This window comes from Cherax quadricarinatus, unplaced genomic scaffold (assembly GCF_038502225.1).
Source record: "Cherax quadricarinatus isolate ZL_2023a unplaced genomic scaffold, ASM3850222v1 Contig176, whole genome shotgun sequence".
Lineage (NCBI taxonomy): Eukaryota > Metazoa > Arthropoda > Malacostraca > Decapoda > Parastacidae > Cherax > Cherax quadricarinatus.
Genome location: NW_027195202.1, coordinates 226,877 through 242,500, shown reverse-complemented (window position 1 = coordinate 242,500; position 15,624 = coordinate 226,877). Strand labels below are relative to the sequence as shown.

At 41.0% G+C, this 15,624-nt stretch overlaps 1 long non-coding RNA gene across 1 annotated transcript; it reads right to left on the bottom strand.

Annotated features, from left to right (window-relative positions):
- Positions 1-2,449: 2,449 nt before the first annotated feature.
- On the bottom strand, positions 2,450-8,418 carry LOC138851246 (uncharacterized). Its single transcript, XR_011391087.1, has 2 exons — positions 5,895-8,418; positions 2,450-5,849 (listed from the first exon to the last, which is right to left on the bottom strand). It is a non-coding gene; the product is annotated as an uncharacterized lncRNA (long non-coding RNA).
- Positions 8,419-15,624: the final 7,206 nt, after the last annotated feature.

Sequence of the window (15,624 nt, the reverse complement as noted above, 5' to 3'; positions counted from 1 at the left end):
CATGTATAGTCGTGTGAGTGGTTAATTACCCGTGATTGTGACCATGTATAGTCGTGTGAGTGGTTAATTACCCGTGATTGTGACCATGTATAGTCGTGTGAGTGGTTAATTATCCTTGATAGTTACCATGTATAGTCGTGTGAGTGGTTAATTACCCGTGATTGTGACCATGTATAGTCGTGTGAGTGGTTAATTCCCATCGCTGGGAATCGAACCAGGACCCTCACCATGTGAAGCGAGAGCTTTTGCTACCAGACCACGGGAAGTGGATGTACATCCACAACAGTAATGGATACATGAGGGGTATAGGCCTACACTCACAGACAGAAAAAGTATAATTTTTGGGTATGTCATGAAGTTTGGGGGCTGAAGATGTAGACTTTGGAAAAGAGGAGATACATGGCACTGATTTAGACAGGAGAGAACAAGTGGATGTAAAAAACGAGTGGGAAGATGAAGGGAGAGACATGATGAGGTTGGAACCTCAGAGCCCAAGACAACAAAGGGTTGGACACAGAGGTGCCTGTGGAAGGAAGGGTTACAGAGGTGACTGTGGAAGTAGGTACCACTGAGGTCCGGTGCCATCTAGCGACCTTGAAACAGGACAGCCATGGAGGAGGAGATGGATAACTGCGCTTAAGATAATGGATCTCCTTTGAAGAAAATTGGGTATTGGCATGAATAGACTGGATGCCGCATTTGCAGTTAAGGCAAGATTATTATTACAATCAAGGGGGAAGCGCTAAACCCGGAGGATTATACAGCGCCTGGGGGGGGATGTGGAAGGCATTCAGGCTTAATTTGGGGAACTGGAGCACAGATCCAATTCCCTAAATCATGAGCCCCTCACCAACATCAAGGAACCTTCCTTGAGGGGAGCTGCACCACAGACATTGCATTCTCCCACTGTGCTGCAATATTTTGCTGGGGTAGCCAAAGCACCAGCAATTTCTACATTGTTACAGTGCAGCAATCACCTCCCACACTTGTAAATGCTGTTCCACTACATAAACAGAATAGCGCCTCCGCCTATGGGCAGGAAATACGTGTCAAGTTTCACAATCGGGAGATTCTGCATCTCGAGTTGCTCCAGAACGTCTGAATTACTAGGAGGAAGTCACATTATACAATGTATTCGAAAGGATAATAGTTCCACAGCAAGAATTATGTAAGATGTGCTTGCAAATTGTAACTGTTGTGTCGTCAGTCTCAGGCAGTGTAAGATTACATGCTTCTTCTGTATTTTGTACCATAACAGTGCAAGAGCTACTCTTAAGGACATGGAAGGAAATGTTGTGCAAGATAGTCGGTAGATGTTGGAGCATAAAATCTTGGTCCACAAAGGACTCAGACACTGATTACATCGTCTTCAAGTATCTTCTGCTTCTATCAACTTTTCTGTACTTGACTGAAGAAGCCTACTGTGTAGGTGAAACGTTTCATAATAAAGATACCTAACTGTTGCATATGTGTCTTACCTAACAACATAGTCGTTAGATGTTGGAGCATAAAATCTTGGTCCACAAAGGACTCAGACACTGAGTGTTAGGGGAGGAACTGCCTATCTGGCCATTTCTTAGAAGTGTGAGAGGAACCTGAGGTAGAGTCGTCTGGTACAGATTGAAGTCGTTTGGACAGGGGACCAGAGGTGGGTTGACCTGAGTTGAGTGTACAATCTGAAAATCGACACACCGTAGGAGAAGCCGGAGTCAGAGTCAAAGACGTGCGGATGTCGGATGTGTCAAAAGGGTCGGTTAGAACCACAGTACCAGAGGTGGGTGATGAAATGTTACCCGGGGAAGGTACTGGGTTGGAAGAGAGGTCTGAAGAATGATCCAATGGTGAGCCAGGGTCAGTAGATGATGTCACAGAAGAGGTCAGAGAGGAGGAAGTTCATGGATGTGGATCTCCATGAAATTTCTCTTTCTTTCTATTTAAAAAAAAAAAAATGGTGGGGGGGAACAAGGAGAGGTAGTTCCCAAGTATATCCCCATCCGCACGGCAAGTAGCGCAGATACGGCATGGAACCCATGCCCTACCCTACCTTTCATGCAGGTAAACCAGCAATCCGGGATAGTAACCTCACATCCACCGAGCCACCTCATCAGACAAAAGAGAGGGTGGTGGGAAATCTGCCGCAAGGCATAGCTCCTTCAGCCACCACCTCCCTCCAGGCAGCCTCCAGTGGCACACTTGTCACCCAAAGGACACTGTAAGCTGCCCTCCAGAAGGTGGACTGGCATATCCCGAGATGAAGAACAAAAAGGTACAATACCATGACTAGAATACACAAACAACCCGCACGTGGAAGAGAAAAGTTTACGACAATGTTTCGTCGAATGGTCCTAGTAGAACCAGAACCAAAACATCACAAGCGGGTTTTTTGTGTACTATTTCTCAACATAAACCTCTCTAGGGGTTTTACAAGTGAGGATAGTGAAAGACTGTAATTGTTTGACATAGTGTATTAATAATATAGGATTTAAACTTGCAATTATTGGTCCATAAACCACACAGAACATAGGGCATAATTTAGGCCTATTACTCTCGACATCAATAACGTTTACGTACATAAAAGTGAATTTGAAAAATTCAACAATATTTTTTACAAAGATCCTTTGCATATATCAATAAAATTTGTAAAATAATTAACTTTGAAAATATGTACATTAGAATTCAGAAGTGAAATTATTTTTAATAACAACTGATATAAAAATATATATAAAAAACATACGAACGTAGCCTTTGCGAAGACGAGATGGAATCACGTTACACAAACGTTAAACCGATAAAATAACGTGAAAAGATGGTATGGTGATACAGCCATGATGTGAAAAAGAACACTTATGTAGAGCTCAGGATACTTATTCACTAAAAATCAGGAAGGTACACCACAGGCGGTCCTCGACCTATGATGGTTTTACGTTCTGACGAACCAATTGTAAGTCAAAGATATCATAAGTCAAAGATATCGTAAGTCAAAGATATCATAAGTCTACGATATCGTAAGTCAAAGATATCGTAAGTCAAAGATATCGTAAGTCAAAGATATCGTAAGTCAAAGATATCATAAGTCTACGATATCGTAAGTCAAATATGAATATGATACGCTAAGTAAATAAATAACTACTGTCAATAAGTCAATAAACAAATAATTACTGTAACTAAATACAGTGTTGAAAAGTCGATAAATGGGTAATTACCTTAAGAAATTACCTTAAGTAATTACATTAAGTTTCATCTCCAAAGTAACTGCTTTTGTACCATTGTAAAGTTGAAATATCTTATGTCGAGGAGCGCCTGTATATCCCAAGTGCTAAATACTGTAATAGATTATTGCCGCCGCCACCGCAGCAGCAGCACATCACTCCTGCCACTATACTGTTATCACTGTATTAGGACTGAAGTCACTCATGGAGAAGTTTCTCCTCTAATAAATGTCCTCAGCTCTACATAAGAGCTTTTTTCCACAATAATAGTAATACCTTAGCAAGAGAGATGGGTAACTAAAATAAATCCTCCAGGTGAACACTGCTATAACTACTATTATTGACAGTATAATCAAGTATACGTTAGTCGGCCCTCTCACGAAGCTCGTCTATGTAACTGTAAAGATTGTAAAACAATAGAGAATAAAAAGCCACAATACCGTGACTGGAACAATACACAAACAACCCGCACATAGAAAGAAACAACGAAGTTTTGGTCCGACTTGGACCAACAACTAGTCCAAGTCGGACCGGAACATCATCATGAGTTTATTTCCCCTATGTGTGCGTTATTTGTATATAGGCAAGTCCAAAATTGAATAGTCCCCACAAAAACCTTTGTAGTGCATATTCCTAGTGCTCTTTTTAAATCATACTATATAGAGGAGCTTTACAAGAGAGCCAACTGGACTTTAAATAACCTATAAAGCATCAATGGTAAATATATATATATTTTTTATATGCTAACAGGCCAAAAAAAATTTTTGAGAATGAGATACTTTTGCAACACTTGAGAGCATTTCAAATGTTGCACAAGTATCTCATTTCTTTAATTTGGTTTTTTAAACCATTTACATCACAAAACAAAAACAAAAAAACAAAACGGTTTGTTCAGATACAAGTGATTACTAGGATGAGAGCGGTGAAAAACTAGCGTAAGTCTAGTTCGCGTTCCTATACTGTAGTGTGAACAATAGTGTGGGCAAACATTAGTCTGTCTGTGGTATAATGCTCGGTTAATAAGGCTGTCTTTGGGTTATTAACCCTGGTTAATAACCCAAAGACAGCCTAGAAATGGGGCTTATTTCTTCTGTGGCCCTTGGGTATTTCCCCAGGATGCCCAAGTGTCAATTTACTGCTAGGTGAACAGGTGGCAGCAGGTGTAAGGAACTGACCACCCAAGTACCTAGTTACTGCTAGGTGAACAGAGGGCAGCAGGTGCAAGGAACTGACCACCCAAGTACCTAGTTACTGCTAGGTGAACAGAGGGCAGCAGGTGCAAGGAACTGACCACCCAAGTACCTAGTTACTGCTAGGTGAACAGGTGGCAGCAGGTGTAATGAAACTTGCCCAGTCACCTCACACAGGAAATTCATTTGATTCACATCTAATCACAATATCAACATCCATGCAATATATATATATACTCTCCACAACATCTTAAATATAAAAACACAATCACACGGTCTCAAGTTTCATTCCAAACGTCAAAAGCATCACAATCATAATCAAACGCACACATGGAAATTTTTTTGAAACGAGACGCCATAGATCAAGACTCACGAAACCACGATAGCATGTCCTAAAACGCCAGGCCAAACATCGTAGATTATTCAGTGTTAAGAGCAGATTTATTATTAAAAATAAAATCAAAGATTAAAATTCAAAGATTAAAATTTGAAAATTAAAATTCGAAGATTAAAATTCGAAGACCACCACCAAAATTTAATTATGCAGAATTTAACAGAATAGAGAATGTTATTACCAATGATAAGCCTATATGGCCTATCACACAGCTGGAGAAATGATATAGGCCTAATGCCCCATACTGAGTGCTAGAGATAGGCCAGAGTATTGGTAGGTATCAGCTAACTTTTATGGTATCAGTAGGTTTCAGCTAAATTTGATGGTATCAGTATGCATTGGCTAACTTTGAGGAGTATCAGTAGGTATCAGCTAACTTTGATGGTATCGGTAGGTACTGGCTAACTTTGAGGGGTATCAGTAGGTATTGGATTTGATGGTATCAGTGGGTAATGGCTAAATTTGATGGTATCTGCAAAATTTTTGGTATCGGCCCCATCACTAGTAAATACAGCCTCTTCTCACTCAGCGACGTACTCACTTACTGACGACTCAGACTTACGATGGCTCTCTGACCAGTATTCATACCTAAATAATGTATATTAGAGCTGATTTCCTCTGTTCTGTTTATTACAATATACAGTACACTACTCTGTAACATTTAAAATTTACCAGAAATGTTATAAATGGTGCAAAGGTGATATTAATATAATATCAAAGATGGTTGACACAAACCCACTACCATTATGGTATGATCCTTGCTTAGCGACAAATTTGTTTACCGACGTGGGTTTAGGAACGAGACTCCATCATTGAGTGAGGAGAGGCTGTATTATTATTACTATTATAATCAAAACAAAGTGCTAAACCCACCAGGGTTAACTAGAAAGGGGAATACACAAGAAAAAAAAAAATAGGAAAGTATTGACAGTGTTATTTTGAAGGGAATAATGTGGATCAGACCAGCAAGTGTAGGCCTAAAAGATGCAAATGTAGTGTAGTTCTAGCTAAAGAACCATTAATGACCTGTGGGGCACCAACCTGTGGGGCACTGACCTGTGGGGCACTGACCTGTGGGGCACTGACCTGTGGGGCACCAACCTGTGGGGCACCAACCTGTGGGGCACCAACCTGTGGGGCACCAACCTGTGGGGCACCAACCTGTGGGGCACCAACCTGAAGGGCACCGACATATGGAATGTCGACTTATGGGTTACTGACCTATGGAATACCAACCTATGGGTTACTTATGGGCCACCTTCTCATACTCCCTCTATGGCAGTGATGGTGAGTTACTTAGGCCAACAATAGTCTAACAACAGATTCATTAAACTGCACTTTACGAAGCATTTATAATTGCAAACTCTCCCAAGAATCAGTAGCAAGCATATATGCAATATGCAGTTTACTGCCTTGTACTGAGTTGCAGTTGCATTCACTGGTGATGTCATCAATTAAACACAAATGCAACATCTGGGTTGATTTGTTTTGTAGACACTGCCCAACCAGTGATTTCATCTATACAATGCAGCCACTTACCCACGGGAAAATGGGTTAGAAGCCTTCCTTCGTAAGCCACGCGTGTCATAAGAGGCAACTAAAATGCCGGGAGCAAGGGGCTAGTAACACCTTCTCCTGTATAAATTACTAAATTTAAAACAAAAAAACAGCTTCTTCTTTTATGGGTCACCTGGCCTCAGTGGGAGACAGACGGTGTTAAAAAATAAATAAAAAATTCAGCGACTGGCTGGCGAAATGACAACAAAATACAGAAGCCCAGATGTTGAATGTGTCTAATTTATCATCCTAACAAAGAATAAAAAGGCGCAATACCATGACTGAAACAATACGCAAATAACCCGCACGTGAGAGAGAGAAACTTGAATGAAGAACGGAGGGAGTCATTAAAAACTGGGAGACCATGTGCAGGTTATCTGTGTAATTCACCATCTCGTTGGTACTGATGGTCTTCAACTTACAATGGGGCTACATTCCGATGAACCTATCATAATTTGAAAATAATCACTGTAACTAAAAGTACTGAAAAGTAAATACAGTGGACCCCCGCTTTACGATCAGCTCCCAATGCGACCAATTATGTAAGTGTATTTATGTAAGTGTGTTTGTACGTGTATGTTTGGGGGTCTGAAATGGACTAATCTAATTCACAATATTCCTTATGGGAACAAATTCGTTCAGTAATGGCACCTGAACATACTTCTGGAATGAAATAATATTGTAAGCCGGGGGTCCACTGTAAATGAATACAAGGCTGGAGGCAGTGGAGATGTTGTGTCTGAGCTCAGTGTGTGGTGTGAATTACTGAATCAGTATAGTTTGGAAATTAGAAGGTGGTGTGGGGGTTACTAAAAGTATTATCCAGAGGGCTGAGGAGGGGTTGTTGAGGTGGTTCAAACATTTAGAGAGGATGGAATGAAATAGAATGACTTGGAGAGTGTATAAATCTGTAGTTGAAGCAAGGCAGGGTAGGGGTCGGCATAGGAAAGGTTGGAGGGAGGAGGTAAAGGAGGTTTAGTGTGTGAGGGCTTGAACTTCCAGCATGTGTGAGCATGTTAGACAGGAGTGGAGGCAAATGGTTTTTATAACTTGACGTGCTGTTGGAGTGTGAGCAAAGTAACATTTATGAAGGGATTCAGGACCACCGACAAGCCAGACTTGAGTCCTGGAAATGGGAAGTACAGTGTCTACACTTTAAAGGCAAGGTTTGGGATATTGGCAATTTGGAGGGACATTTAAACTGCTGTATCTCAGCACCTCTGCAAAGACAGTAATTATGTATGAATCACCTTGCCTCGGTAGGAGACAGCTGACATATTGAAAAAGAATTTATCCTATCAATAAATGTACTGTTTGCAAAGACATAAAATAAATAAATAAGTCTAACCATCGTAAAGTGAGGACCATCTATACTGTATACCATCAATACAAAACCCCTTTCAGAGATGACCAACAAATCAACTTCTCAAATTCAATTCCCTAAGCCACATATTGCATCTTACATATTCTAAGCCGCAGACATGATTTTTAAAAAAGAGAATTTTATCAAAATCAACCCATTACTTATTTTTATACACTGATCTTTTTTAAAAATCAGTGTTCGCATCGCTATTGGGTCAGTGTTCGCATCGCTATTGGGCCGTGCGGACGTGCTGCGCAGTAGCTCCTGATTGAGTTGGCATTTGCGCAGTGTTGACGTGTACTTGGCTCTGTGAAGACCTGTTTGCGCGCTCTCTAGAATTGAAGCAAGATGCCCTCCATCGAGCAACTTTACCAACAGCTTAAGGAAGAATTGAGGTTGGCGAATTTGGAAATTCGGCGATTGACCGAGGAGAACAAGAAGATTCGTAGTAGTCCTCCTGTTTTGAGTCCTCAGGTCAAGAAGGGAAACTGGTCAGTGGCTGGACAGCAGGGAAAGAAGTTGACGATCAAGAAGACGAATGGAAAGGTAGAAACGATGAAGAAGAAAGAGACTGCCGTGGAAACTGTTGTGGAAACATCCAATACATTCTCAGTGCTACCCGACGAATGTGAGTTGACTACTGGGAACGACACGACGAAAGACATTAAGGAAGGTAAGAATATTGTTGTTGTTGGGGATAGCCAAGTTAGGTATATGGATAGGGCGTTCTGCTTGAAGGACAGGAGTAGGAGACAGAGAGTTTGCTTTCCTGGGGCTGGGATGGAGGATATTGTTAGCCGTCTGGATGACATCATGAGAGGTAATGGGAGCAATCCTATTATCTGTCTCAGTGCTGGAGGCAACGATGTTGGCAGACGTAGGAGTGAGGACCTGATTAGCAGGTATAGGTCAGCAATAGAAATAATTAGAAGTAAGGGTGGGAACCCTCTCATATGTGGTATTTTGCCAAGGAGGGGAGTTGGAAGTGAATGGTTGTCCAGGGCAATTGGTGTCAATTGCTGGCTGGACAAATACTGTAAGGAAAATGCGGTAACATTCATTGACAACTGGGACCTCTTCTATGGCGGAAATGACATGTATGCTAGGGATGGGGTTCACTTATCTAGGTGTGGGGTGGGAGCACTGGCAACTGCAGTGGAGGGAGCAGTTAGGACTTTAAACTAGGAATAGTTAGTGGTATGGGTTTTGGCAGGAAAACAGTGAAGTCCCAGTGTAGTAATATTACGAGTTCTAGGGGAACTAGTAATAATAAGAACGAGATAGATATTGAAAAGCCAGGGACCTTGGGTGATAAAGACGGTAATAGGTTTAGTAGAAAAATAGAAATGAGCAGGAAGGGTAAAGAGAAAGGAGAGTCTTTCAATGTTTATTATGCTAATTGCCGTAGTGCTAGGAATAAGATGGACGAGTTGAGATTAGTTGCTAGTGTAGGTAACATTGATGTATTTGCCTTAACTGAGACGTGGTTTAATTCAAAAAGTCGGGACATGCCTGCGGAATGTCATATTCAGGGTTTTAAATTGTTCCAAGAAGATAGAAGTATTGGGAGGGGGGGTGGGGTGGCATTGTACGTCCGAGATCGCTTGAACTGTTGCATAAAAACGGGTATTAAGTCTGAAGTAACACATACAGAGTCTGTTTGGATAGAATTTTCAGAGGGGCATGAAAAACTGATTTTAGGAGTGATATACCGTCCCCCTAACTTAGATAGGGACCAAGGGAAACTACTATGGGAGGAAATTGTTAAGGCCACAAGGCACGATAATGTAGTAATTCTAGGAGACTTTAACTTTAGTCATGTTGATTGGAATTTCTTGACTGGGAATTTAGAATCGTACGACTTCTTAGAAGTATTTCAGGATTGTTTTTTGAAGCAGTTTGTGACAGAACCTACAAGGGGAAATAACCTGCTTGACTTAGTTATGGCAAACAATGAATCCCTTGTTAATAATTTAGAAATTTCAGAGGAACTGGGTGCTAGCGACCACAAATCAATTACATTTAGCATTGAATGGAAGTACGATAGTAGCGATAACTCAGTAACAGTCCCAGATTTTCGCTTAGCAGATTACGATGGGCTTAAAGAACACTTATCATCTGTTGACTGGGGTAACGAAGAGAGCTATCAATATGACAGTTTTCTGAACACTATACATGCTGCTCAAAGAGCGTTTATCCCATATAAAGAAATTAGATCAAATAGAAATGACCCAAAATGGATGAATAATAGGCTCAAATATCTACTAGGGCATAAGAAAGGAATTTATAGGCGTATCAAAAGAGGTGAGGGTCATCTTATGAATCAGTATATTGACATTAAGAGGGACATTAAAAAGGGGATAAGAAAAGCTAAAAGGGACTATGAAATTAAAGTTGCTAGGGATTCTAAAACTAACCCAAAAAGTTTTTTCCAGGTCTATAGAACAAAAGTTAGAGATAAGATAGGTCCCCTTAAAAATAACTATGGGCACCTTACTGACAATGAGAATGAAATGTGCTTGATTTTAAATAATTATTTTCTCTCAGTTTTTACACAGGAAGACACTAACAATATTCCAGTAATTAATTTTTACAGTGGGCTAGAAGAAGATAAATTATGTAACATCACAGTCACTAGTGAGATGGTTGTGAGGCAGATAGACAGACTGAAGCAAAATAAGTCGCCGGGTCCTGATGAGGTTTTTTCAAGGGTTCTTAAGGAATGCAAAATGGAACTCTGTGAACCATTAACTAATATTTTTAATTTATCTCTTCAAACAGGTGTAGTGTCTGATATGTGGAAGATGGCTAATGTAACTCCTATTTTTAAAACAGGGGACAAGTCGTTACCGTCAAATTACCGCCCAATAAGCCTGACCTCAATTGTAGGCAAATTACTAGAGTCAATTATAGCTGAGATTATAAGAAGCCATCTCGATAAGCATAGCTTGATTAATGATACTCAGCATGGATTCACAAGAGGCCGGTCTTGTCTAACTAATTTATTAACTTTCTTCAGTAAAGCTTTTGAGGCTGTTGACCACAATAAAGAATTTGATATTATTTACTTAGATTTTAGTAAGGCTTTTGATAGAGTTCCGCACCATAGACTGTTAAAGAAAGTGGCAGCCCATGGCATTGGGGGAAAAGTGCTCTCGTGGATCGAGTCATGGCTCACTGACAGGAAGCAGAGAGTGTCCATAAATGGGGTTAAATCCGAGTGGGGATCTGTAACAAGTGGCGTTCCACAGGGATCAGTCTTGGGCCCGTTGTTGTTTATAATATATATCAATGATCTTGATGAGGGAATTACTAGTGATATGAGCAAATTCGCCGATGACACAAAGATAGGTAGGATAATTGATTCAAACGTAGATGTTAGGGAACTTCAGGAGGACTTAAACAAACTCTATTCTTGGTCAGAAAAGTGGCAGATGCAGTTCAATGTAGATAAGTGCAAGGTTCTGAAGCTTGGGAGTGCCCATAACCCTAGTACTTATAAATTAAATGATGTAGAACTTAGCCATACAGATTGCGAAAAGGACTTGGGGGTTATGGTGAGCAGCAACCTTAAACCAAGACAGCAATGCCTAAGCGTACGTAATAAGGCAAATAGATTACTGGGATTTATATCAAGAAGTGTAAGCAACAGAAGTCCAGAGGTCATACTGCAGCTTTATACATCATTAGTAAGGCCTCACCTTGATTATGCAGCTCAGTTCTGGTCTCCGTATTACAAAATGGACATAAATTCGTTAGAAAACATTCAGCGTAGGATGACTAAATTAATACATAGCATCAGAAATCTTCCTTATGAAGAAAGATTGAAGACTCTTAAGTTACATTCACTTGTTAGACGAAGAATGAGGGGAGACCTGATCGAAGTGTATAAGTGGAAGATAGGTATTAATAAAGGGGATATTAATAAGGTCTTGAGGATGTCTCTCCAAGAGAGAACCCGCAGTAATGGATTTAAATTAGATAAGTTTAGATTTAGAAAGGACATAGGAAAGTATTGGTTTGGAAATAGGGTAGTTGATGAGTGGAACAGTCTACCTAGTTGGGTTATTGAGGCTAGGACTTTGGGTAGTTTCAAATCTAGGTTGGATAAGTACATGAGTGGGAAGGGTTGGATTTGAGTGGGACTTTCACATCAGAGCTTATTTCTTGGGTAGCATTGAAAATTGGGTTGGGTAAATGTTTTGTTAGTGGGATGAATTGTAAAGGACCTGCCTAGTATGGGCCAGCAGGCCTCCTGCAGTGTTCCTCCTTTCTTATGTTCTTATGTTCTAGGTAACATGCTCTTGGTGCCACAGTAAATTTTTAAACTTGTTTAAACTCTTACAAGTTTTACATTCAATTAGGTCTATGTTCTAGCATGCCTAAAGTGCTCTGTGTAACCAGGGGCTTGACAAGCACAGTAAACCCTTAACACTTAACCCGTAAACGGTCCAAACGTATATATACGTTTTTTCAACATTTGAAAAATGTAAAATAAGTAGATCTTTTTTTTTGTTTTTTTACATTTGAAAATGTGTAAAAAAAACTTCGATCTACTTTTTGTTATATTTGAAAATATGTAAAAAAAACATAGATCTACTTTTGGAACACTACACATGTGAACGTAGATCTGTTTGGACAGTTTAAGGGTTTAATATAAAGCACTAATAGGGTCTACTGTCCAAGATTGTGTTAAATCAGAATAACGTTCAAAAATAACAATGATATTTATCAAGATCGTTGGACTGAACACATGGATTCCAGACTGAGGGACTGATTACCTCAAACTCGTCTTACACCATTCTTTACAGTATTGGACTGAAGAAGCCGCTGGCTGGTGAAATGTTTCCACAGAAGTACAGTGGACCCCCGGTTAACGAACTTTTTTCATTCCAGAAGTATGTTCAGGTGACAGTACTGACCGAATTTTTTCCCATAAGGAATATTGTGAAGTAGATTAGTCCATTTCAGACCCCCAAACATACACGTACAAACGCACTTACATAAATACACTTACATAATTAGTCGCATTTGGAGGGGATCGTTAAGCGGGGGTCCACTGTACTCTACTGTAGACCTAATAAAGCACTGTACACAGTTTACAGATACACTGCAATAAATGCTAACAATAAATAAGTTAAAAGTACAACTTTACTAGCGGATTTTGACCATAATTTTTTAAGTCTGTTTATACTGTTATACTGTACTATTAAATATCGTCAAATTTTGTAAAATCTATCTTATGAAAAATCTATTATTATTATTACAAAAAGCAGCCGTCACTCTACAATAGACTATCCTAACTTTGTGATGACGATACCAAGTGCTATGGTACCTAAGGTCAGTAGAAAATTAAGTGTGTCACACACACTCGTGGTTGACAGATGAAGTGCGAGTTCGTATATGTGGAGTAATACCTTGTACAACGCGGTTCTGAATAGTGCGGGTTCTGCTATAGCGCGGATTATAATTTTAATACCTGGTATGGTTGTTTCTCAACTTACAATGGTGTTACATTCCGATGAATCCACTGTGAGTCGAAAATATCATAAGTAGAAAATATCGTAAGTCGAAAATATTCTAAGTTGAAAATATCCTAAGTCGCAAATATCCTAAGTCAAAAATATTGTAAATCGAATACGAATATATGTTAAATAAATAATTATTGTCACTGAGTAAGTAAACAAATAATTACTGTAACTAACTAGCAAATAGGTACAAGATTGAGGACCCCAATGGAAATCAGACATGCAGTCCCTCAATGACACACTGCCTCTCTTGGGTTATTCCACATGGCTAACCCTCCAGAGTTAAAAAACCCAACAAAATCTCATTTTTATCTAACTAAATACACCTACCATCCGACCGAGTTCAGTTCCGAGAAACTGGTCGTAAGTCGAAATGGTCGTAAGTCGAACTTTACTACTGAATATCAACAAAACATTTTTGTAATGACTTTATTTTATTGTTTTATTTTGGTATTTCATGTTTTACTTTACTTTTTCTGTTGTTAGTATTGTATTTTATACTGTAAGGTTTAGGATAAACACTGTGTACAACACAAATACTTGTTTATTTCCCAGAAATTTGGCATAAAAAACACGGTCGTAAGTCGAGCAGGTCGTAAGTCGGATGGTAGGTGGGAGACGGCCGACTTGTTGAAAAAAAAAAAAAAAAAAAAGTTAGGAACTTGCAGCCTTTATGCTGGATAATTATCTCAAGTTTTATTTTTAAAGTAATTGCTTTTGCACCATTGTAATGTCAAAATATCGTAAGCCGAACCATAATGAGTCGAAGAGCGCCTGTGTAACGCAGATCTGAAAAGCGAGGGTTTTGCTACAGAACCGTTTATAAATTTAAAGATTTTGACTAAAGTTTTTTTTTGATGTTGGTGCAGTAGTGAAGTGCGTACTCACCACAGTGAGGAGCACTCACGTGTGCGTGGGGAACGGTCAGGGCGGGATTAAGGCGTGGGCTTCAGGGGCTGCAGCCCAGGGGCCTCCACCAGCTGGAGGGACAGTACCAGCTGGAGGGACACCACCAGCTGGAGGGACACCACCAGCTGGAGGGACACCACCAGCTGGAGGTCCTCCTCCAGCTGGAGGTCCTCCACCAGCTGGAGGTCCTCCACCAGCTGGAGGTCCTCCACCAGCTGGAGGTCCTCCACCAGCTGGAGGTTCTCTGCCAGCTGGAGGTCCTCCACCAGCTGGAGGTCCTCCACCAGCTGGAGGGACAGCACCAGCTGGAGGTCCTCCACCAGCTGGAGGGACACCGCCAGCTGGAAGGCCTCCAGAGATTATGTGAAAAATGTTCATAATTACTGCTCTAAGTTTTTTTTCAATAAACAGGCTGTATCCCACCGAGGCAGCGTGACCAAAATGAAAATTGAAAGCTATTTTAAATTTAGTAATGTATACAGGAGAAGGGGCTACTAGCCCCTGGTAGCAAGGGGCTACTAGCCCCTTGCTCCCAGGTTTATGTAACATTTTATTACAGCACGTATATGATGAACTGTTTGGTTTTCATTGGATATTCCTTTAACTTTTCATTCCTACTGAAAATATCACTGGGGGTCTCACAGTACTTGTAGCCCAGGGGTCTCACAGTACCTGTAGCCCAGGGGCCTCACAGTACCTGTAGCCCAGGGGCCTCACAGTACCTGTAGCCCAGAGGGTCTCATAGTACCAACAAGGGCCTACAAAATCTTAACTCTGCTCTGGGTACAGGTGGGGTATCAATGCACGCATTAGCGTTATTTCACATTGGGCTCATTACGCTAATGCATTATCACGATCTTTTAAACGGTGCGGTTTTGCATAGCATGGAAATTTTTCGGCACCCGGTAACTGTGCTATAAAAGGTATTTCTACACTACAAAACACAGGAGAGGTGCTGATGTTGCAGTTTTATAACTGTAGTGTAAGCATGCTTCTGGCAAGACAGAGGTGGAGTGAATGATGATCAAGTATTTCTTCTTTTCTGGGTCACCCTGCATTGGTGGGTAACAGTCGATGTGTTAATAACAAAGATAAAAACACAGGAATTGATTTAGCAGGAATTCACTTTCTGGATGTTATTCGATTTCTTTTTTTTACTAACACATCGGCTGCTGCCCACCAAGGCAGGGTGGCCCACCAAGGCAGGGTGGCCCACCAAGGCAGGGTGGCCCACCAAGGCAGGGTGGTCCACCAAGGCAGGGTGGACCACCAAGGCAGGGTGGTCCACCAAGGCAGGGTGGCCCACCAAGGCAGGGTGGTCCACCAAGGCAGGGTGGCCCACCAAGGCAGGGTGGTCCACCAAGGCAGGGTGGTCCACCAAGGCAGGGTGGCCCACCAAGGCAGGGTGGCCCACCAAGGCAGGGTGGCCCACCAAGGCAGGGTGGCCCACCAAGGCAGGGTGGCCCACCAAGGC